Raw genomic sequence first — 8,459 nt, 5'->3', positions numbered from 1 at the left:
CGCAGGGCCCCAGAGCCCACCTCAGCCCCTATCTCTGTACATGGAGCAGTGCATGCCGGGCCCCAGAGCCCACCTCAGCCCCTATCTCTATACATGGAGCAGTACATGCCCAGCCACAGAGCCCACCTCAGCCCCTATCTCTGTACATGGAGCAGTACACGCCGGGCCCCAGAGCCCACCTCAGCCCCTATCTCTATACATGGAGCAGTGTATGCCCGACCACAGAGCCCACCTCAGCCCCTATCTCTATACATGGAGCAGTACATGCCGGGCCACAGAGCCCACCTCAGCCACTATCTCTGTACATGGAGCAGTACATGCCCGGCCACAGAGCCCACCTCAGCCCCTATCTCTGTACATGGAGCAGTGCATGCAGGGCCACAGAGCCCACCTCAGCCCCTATCTCTGTACATGGAGCAGTGCATGCCGGGCCACAGAGCCCACCTCAGCCCCTATCTCTGTACATGGAGCAGTGCATGCCGGGCCACAGAGCCCACCTCAACCCCTATCTCTATACATGGAGCAGTACATGCCCGGCCCCAGAGCCCACCTCAGCCACTATCTCTGTACATGGAGCAGTACATGCCCGGCCCCAGAGCCCACCTCAGCCCCTATCTCTGTACATGGAGCAGTGCATGCCGGGCCACAGAGCCCACCTCAACCCCTATCTCTATACATGGAGCAGTACATGCCCGGCCCCAGAGCCCACCTCAGCCACTATCTCTGTACATGGAGCAGTGCATGCCCGGCCCCAGAGCCCACCTCAACCCCTATCTCTGTACATGGAGCAGTGCATGCCGGGCCACAGAGCCCACCTCAACCCCTATCTCTATACATGGAGCAGTACATGCCGGGCCACAGAGCCCACCTCAGCCACTATCTCTGTACATGGAGCAGTACATGCCCGGCCCCAGAGCCCACCTCAACCCCTATCTCTGTACATGGAGCAGTGCATGCCGGGCCACAGAGCCCACCTCAGCCCCTATCTCTGTACATGGAGCAGTGCATGCCGGGCCCCAGAGCCCACCTCAGCCCCTATCTCTGTACATGGAGCAGTGCATGCCGGGCCCCAGAGCCCACCTCAGCCCCTATCTCTGTACATGGAGCAGTGCGGTGCTGGCCGCTGTGCCTCCTGCCCGGCTTCTGGATAACTTGTGCCGCAGACTCTTCCTTTTTCCTCATATTGTTATCTATTTTTACCAGCTGCCGCCCCCTCCCTCCGCGGTCACCAGGGCGCACTGTTTTCGGCTGCTTGCAGGGGGCAGTCCCATCACACCAGGACCCTCCGACCACCGCCCCCTGCTCCGCACAGAGGGGGAGTGTGTGCGTCACTGCGGGGCTGGGCGGCTGCAGGACGGGAGAGGGCGGCAGCGGCGGGGCACAGCGGCATCCCCACAGCCGGGCACCACGGGCATGAGGACGGGCTGAGCGCCCAGACGTCAGTCACGGTCAGTCAGGGTTGTGTGGTGGTGGGAGTGAGGACTATGGGGGGCTGCTGAGGAGGGCACCTGTGGGTTCTCAATGATCGTCATCGGTGAGATGTCACCCAGCGATCTCCGATCTTACCGATTGTAAATGTCCTGGTGTATATGATGCCTATATTGTGTCTGTATCCATCCAGCTATGGGGAATAGCGCTCATTGCAACAAAAACTTAAGAATTCACAGGTTTCAGGTCAGTGTTGTCCCAAATGGGGAATTCCTGAAGATAGTAGCAATCGCCATAGCAGCCGACCAATGGGAAAGTGTGGTACTGGTGGTCGATCCAGTCATCTCCATAGTAACATATTGCCCCGACCGCTCCTGCGGACCTGGAATATCTGTTGTCTGTACGGGGGGGCTGGATGATGGGACATTATCTTACTGTCTTGGCTTGTTGTGGTGTTTCTTTATGGTTCAACGTGTACAGGTGTAGCAGAGCTGAGCTTGTCATCGCGCAGGAGCATCGTAATTGCGCTATCTTAGTGTCTTTCATGGGACTGCGAGAAAAGGAAAACTGTCAGGCATTTTGCATGGGTTCTGCAGGATAAAGGAAAGCTGTCCGGTGTCTTGCATCTTGCGTGGGGCTGCAGGATAAAGGAAAGCTGTCTGGTCTCTTGCGTCTTGCGTGGGGCTGCAGGATAGAGGAAAGCTGTCCGGTCTCTTGCGTCTTGCGTGGGGCTGTAGGATAAAGGAAAGCTGTCCGGTCTCTTGCGTCTTGCGTGGGGCTGCAGGATAAAGGAAAGCTGTCCGGTCTCTTGCGTCTTGCGTGGGGCTGCAGGATAAAGGAAAGCTGTCCGGTCTCTTGCGTCTTGCGTGGGGCTGCAGGATATTGGAAAGCTGTCCGGTCTCTTGCGTCTTGCGTGGGGCTGCAGGATATTGGAAAGCTGTCCGGTCTCTTGCGTCTTGCGTGGGGCTGCAGAATAAAGGAAAGCTGTCTGGTCTCTTGCGTGGGACTGTGGCATAAGGGAAAGCTGTCAGGTATCTTGCATGGGACTGCAGGATAAGGGAAAGCCTCTCTCTCTCTCTCTCTCTCTCTCCAAAATCCTATTCCTTTAAATTCCAAAAGCTTCAGCTTCGACGGATCCGTCAAAAAAACGGATCCAGTGCATCAGTTTTTTGGCAATCTTCACTGGATCCATTTTTTCACACTTTGATGGATTTTGACTGACGCCAAAAGACTGAAGTGTGAAAGAGGCCTAAGGCACATGTGTGCAATAATCCTGCTGTGTAGCCAGCATCTGGATAAGTCACACCTGTCAGGTGGATGGATGATCTACACCAAGGAGAAGAGCTCACTAACACAGATCTAGACAGAAAAGTATATATGTGTATATATATGTGTGTGTATATATCATATGCTAATGACCTATAGAGTCATGTGGGTGTTCACACCATACAGAAGAGTCAGGCTAATCAGTATATAACCCCGCCCCCACAGTCATGATTGACATCGCCCATTGGTCCATTGCCCGGGCAGAACAGAGAGGTGCACTGTGCCCGACTGTATCCCGGTCTATGTCACAGCTAATGCACAGGCGGATGGACACCAGACTGCACGACTCCTTAACAACGCAAACACCCACTGGACTCTTCACAGCTCATTAGCATACAGCACAGTGCGTTTTACGACTTGCTTTTGAAAAGATTATGAGGATACCCTGGGGGCGAAGACACAGAATAGGGCCCTGGTGCAAGAACAGTACATGGGGCCCTTGGTAGTTCAATAGTTCATCAAAATGCCCCGCTGGCAGCTTTGGAGGTGGTGGTGGGCTCCCTTACCTCTCGGGCCCCTGTGCAGCTGCACACGTTGCACCGATGTTATGGTTAAGGTTATCAGTTATGGCGACTGGTTCACTTTAAAAGAGTATTCACAAAGCATTTTGTTACTCGCTATCATTAGGATAGATGATAACTTACTGATTGCTGTGGTTCTGACCTCTGGGACACCTTGTAATCCCAATATCAGGGCTCTGGAAACTGAAAGAGAGCCCTGTGTGTGTTAAAAAACATGTGACATGTAGATGTAGCAGAGTCAGAACTGTGTTACTTTACGCTGAAGCTTTAGAGAATGGTGAGAGGTGCCCATGCTCCATTCATTGTCTATGGGACTCCAGGAGATCTCTCATTGTAGAAAAGCTTTAGCGAAAAGTAACACAGATCCGACTCTGCTTCATCTACATTGTCACATGTTTTTGAGCGCACAACACGAATATTCCCGGCTTCCCGATGGCATCCCTGCTGGTGAGGTGTTGGGCTGCGTATAGTATTTGGAATATAGAACATCAAGTTGTAATCATCCTTGTAGCACAACAAACGTCCTATATTGTGTTGTCAGGAAAACTACATCCGATCCCCCGGTGGCGGCTGCTTCCTCCGGCTATGAGTGTGTATAAGTCAATTACAGTGTCATTTCATGCCGAGAGCCAGAAGATGTTTAATCTGATCTTCTGCTGCTCCTTGTATCAAGACTGTTGGGGGCTGCATCGTTGTATACACAGGATGGGGGGCTTCATAGCCACACGCACCCTATTAATGCAGGGTATAGTCTCTGGGGGAGGGTTGCGCCCTGACTAGTGTTTATTGGCCAGTGCACCTTATTTTGGGAAGAGATTGTCCACTTCAGCAGCACTCTCACATTCCTCTACACTTCCCTCCCAGTGATATACAGTGAACACAGCAGACGTATGTGAGAGCACATATATAACTACACTGTATAAGCTACCCAGGATAAGCAATGCCTGTGATCGCTCCTGTGGAACTACAAGTCCCTGCCTAGAAGATTCACGTAGTTGTCCTCTTATAGCAAGTTATTACTTATCCTTAATATAGGTATACCACCCTACTCGCGCCCTCCGCTCTGCTGACGACCTGAGGTTAGCATCCTCAATAATCAGAACCTCCCACTCCCGTCTCCAAGACTTTACACGTGCCTCGCCAATTCTTTGGAATGCACTTCCCAGGTCAATACGATTAGTCCCCAATCCCCACAATTTTAAGCCTGCCCTGAAAACGCATTTATTCAGACTGGCCTACCGCCTCAACACATTAACCTAATCTATCCCTGTGTGGCACAGCCAAAAGTTTTACCGTAATCAGGTTCCCCACATCATGTTCCCACATGCTTTATGCATCCATTAGCCCTCTGTGTCTGTACTGTTACACACTTAACATTATGGCTGGTCCATACAATCAGGGCAACTGTTACCACCCACCTTTCGTGTCTACCTCTTTCCTCATAGATTGTAAGCTTGCGAGCAGGGCCCTCATTCCTCTTGGTATTTGTTATAATCTATGTGGTTATTGTTATGCTGTAAAGTCTATTGTCTGTACATGTCTCCTCTGAAATGTAAAGTGCTGCGGAATATGTCGGTGCTATAGAAATAAAATTTATTATTATTATTATTAGGTCAATAACTTTCTGATCAGCGGGGGTCCGACTGCTGGGACTTGTACTGATTGGCAGATCGTGGAATTTTTATCACCAATACAAAATGGCGCTGCAGCCTGGAAGCCCGACCACCTCTCCATCCATTTATTCTTTATAGGGGAAAAAGGCGAGTGCAGCGCTCGGCAGCCTTGTGGGGAGCACATTGCCACAATAAAAAAATGCATTTAACACAAAAAAACTTACTGTATTTAGACAATAAGTCATTTTCTTTCCCTTTAATTATTCCTTAGTCTAATAGACATGTTAGTGTTTCTTTTTCCTCTGTATACCTATTTTCCATAGTTTATTATCTACACTTGGAATTGCACATTATTCCTGTTGGCTTATACGCTGCAGCTGGAGGCTGGGTGTACACAGTTATGGCGATAAATGGCATATATTACATGATGTGAAGTGTTTACATATCCACAGTGACTTATAGATAGGAGGAGCAGACAATTGCTTCCACATAAGGGCACTGTGACACTATAAGCGGATGATGGAGAAAAAGGATGACGTGAATCTACTTGATCCAATAACATTAGAAGGATGTGGAATATTATAGATGTGTCTCTATACAGTCAAAACCAGAAGCTTACTATATAAAAAGACACATCTGCAGGTTATTCTCAATGTCTGACATGAAATCAGAATAAACCTTTCCTGTTTTAGGACAATGCCATAATTATTAATATTTGCCAAATGCCAGATTAATGAGAGAGAGAATGGTTTAAGATATTTTTTTACTTACTGCAAAGCCAAAAGTTTACATACATTTCATTAGTATTTGGTATCGTTGCCCCTAAACTGAATGACTTGGGTCAAACGTTTGGGATTTCCTTCCACAAGTGTCTCACAATAGTTGGTCGGAATTTGGTCCCATTCCTCCTGACAAAACTGGTGTAACTGATCCAGGTTTGTAGGTCGGCTTGATCGCATCTGGCTTTTCAGCTTTGCCCTTAAATTTTCAGTTTGTCTGATTTTTCTCTTTACAGGTATATTTTTGAGTAAAACGTAAATTGCTTTTATTCTATAAACTACTGACAACATGTCTCCGAATTTCCAAGCACTAAATTTTGTATTTATTTTCAGAAAATAAGAAATGGTCAAAATAACACAAAATGCAGTGCTTGCAGACCTCAAATAAAGCTAAGAACACAAGTTCATAATCATTTAGAAACAACAATACTAATGTTTTAACTCAGGAAGAGTTCAGAAATCAGTATTTTGTGGAATAACCATGATTTTTAATCACAGCTTTCATGCGTCTTGGCATGCTTTCCACCAGTCTTTCACACTGCTTTTGGGTGACCTTATGCCACTCCTGGCTTAAAAATGTAAGCATTTCTTCTTTGATCGCTTGTGACTATTCATCTTCCTCTTGATTACATTTCAGAGGTTTTCAATGGGGTTCAGGTCTGGAGATTGGGCTGGCCATGACAGGGATTTGATGTGGTGGTCCTTCTTCCACACATTGATTGACCAAGCTGTGTGGCATGGTGCATTATCCTGCTGGAAAAACCATTCCTCAGAGTTGGGGAACATTGCCTGAGCAGAAGGAATCCACTGTTTTTCCAGGATAACCTTGTATGCGGCTTCATTCATACGTCCTTCGCAAAGATTATCCTGCCCAATTCCAGCCTTGCTAAAGCATCCTCAGATCATCACCGATCCTCCACCAAATTTCACAGTGGGTGCAAGACACTGAGGTTTGTACACCTCTCCAGGTGTCTCCGTCTAACCATTAGATGACCAGGTGTTGGGCAAAGCTGAAAATTAGACTCATCAGAGAAGATTACCTTACTCCAGTCCTCTATGGTCCAATCCTTATGGTCTTTGGCAAACTTCAGCCTGGCTCTCCTTTGCTTCTCATTGATGAAAGGCTTTTTTCCAGCTTTACATGACTTGAGTCCTGCCTCTAGGAGCCTGTTACAAACTGTTCTTGCTGTGCACTTCACCCCAGCAGCCATTTGACATTCCTTTTGTAGGTCACTTGATGTCATCCTGCGGTTGCTGAGTGACATTCGAATAAGATGACGGTCATCCCGGTCAGTGGAGAGTCATTTTCGCTCTCTGCCGGTCTGTAGCTTTGTTGGTCCCAGTATCTGCTGCTTAACCTTGTTGTAATGGACTGCCCTCTTAGAAATGTTAAGGATGGAGGCAACATGACACTTCACTGTATCCCTCTGCTAGTAAAGCCAGAATTGAGCCCTTATTTTCCTCACTCAAGACTTTTCTTTTCAACTACTTTGGCATGTTTAAAAGTTATTTTTTCATTCCTATTACTTTTGGGATATTACTAGCACTTGTTTTACCATCCAGCTTGTCCTATTGTAAGAGGATTGTGAACACCATAGCAGGGTTTTTTAGACTTTCCTTCGTTAAATAAGATTTGGTTCAGGTGATCACCTAATCAGAAGCACATTAAGTAGAATAAGGTGTACTCTGGTTGGAATTCAACTGACGCTGGAATGGAATGGCTGTCAGACATGGAGAGAAGCTGATTTTTATAAAACTGTGCAGTGGTCTTTTCATTTTTGCCAGAGCTGTATACATATCCAGCTGTATATAAATATGCAGTGGGTAAAATAAGTGATAAACTGCTGATTTTGCAAGTTCTCCCATCTACATACAATGGAGAGGTCTGTAATTTTTATGGTAGGTACAATTGAACTGTGAGAGACCGAATCTAAAGAAAAAATCCAGAAAATCACATTGTTTGATTTTTACATAATTAATTTGCATTTTATTGCATGAAGTAAGAATTTGATACAATAGAAAAACGGCACTTATTTTTTGGTACAAAAACCTTTGTTTGCAGTTACAGAGGTCAGATGTTTCCTGTAGTTCTTGACCAACTTTGCACACAATGCAGCAGGGATTTTGGCCCACTCCTCCATACAGATCTTCTCAAGATCTTTCAGGTTTTGGGGCTGTCACTGGGGAAAAATGAGTTTCAACTGCCTCCAAAGATTTTCTATTGGTTTCAGGTCTGGAGACTGGCTAGGCTACTCCAAAACCTTGAAATGCTTCTTACGGAGCCACTCCTAAGTTGCCCTGGCTGTCTGTTTTTTTTGCATTTAGCCTCAAAATAATGCATTGTCCCTAGTTCATTACATTCAGGTAGACCTTCCAAAACATCCATAGTTTTGTCATTAGGGTCTTTAAAGGCGTCCTCAGCTTTTCTTATCTTTAGAGCCACATACAGCTATCAAAGATAAGAAAGAATGATGGGATGATGTCACCAACCAGAAGGCAGCCGTACCACTACTATAACCATTTCATGGCTGCTCCACCTCATCCTCTTGGTGAGCGCCATCTTGCCATTAGTGCTGGGTCTAGTTTATGTAGTTTATGGTAGAGACCCAGCAGTAATGTATAGGACTAGCAGTCAGCCATGAGCCATACATCAGGGGGCAATGGGCCACATGTTGGGGACAATTTCTATAGTGCCTGGCCTTCTCTGCAGTTTGGTTTCACCTCCCCTTGTGTAATACATAAATTCTTATCGGTATAGTTCTGAATGAATGGTACATAATAACGTTAATATA

At 46.9% G+C, this 8,459-nt stretch overlaps 1 protein-coding gene across 1 annotated transcript in view; it reads left to right on the top strand.

The window, feature by feature from the left end:
* The first annotated feature begins 1,094 nt into the window (after positions 1–1,094).
* Positions 1,095–8,459, top strand: part of LRRC8C (leucine rich repeat containing 8 VRAC subunit C) — a 58,527-nt gene continuing 51,162 nt past the window's right edge. Inside the window, exon 1 of the mRNA XM_073571487.1 lies at positions 1,095–1,448. The gene's annotated coding sequence lies outside the window, so the exon portion shown is untranslated. The remainder of the gene's footprint in view (positions 1,449–8,459) is intronic.

This window comes from Dendrobates tinctorius, unplaced genomic scaffold, assembly GCF_039654945.1.
Source record: "Dendrobates tinctorius isolate UK_male_01 unplaced genomic scaffold, ASM3965494v1 ptg000029l, whole genome shotgun sequence".
Lineage (NCBI taxonomy): Eukaryota > Metazoa > Chordata > Amphibia > Anura > Dendrobatidae > Dendrobates > Dendrobates tinctorius.
The sequence above is the reverse complement of the archived record's forward strand: the minus strand, read 5'-3'. Positions and strand labels throughout refer to the sequence as shown.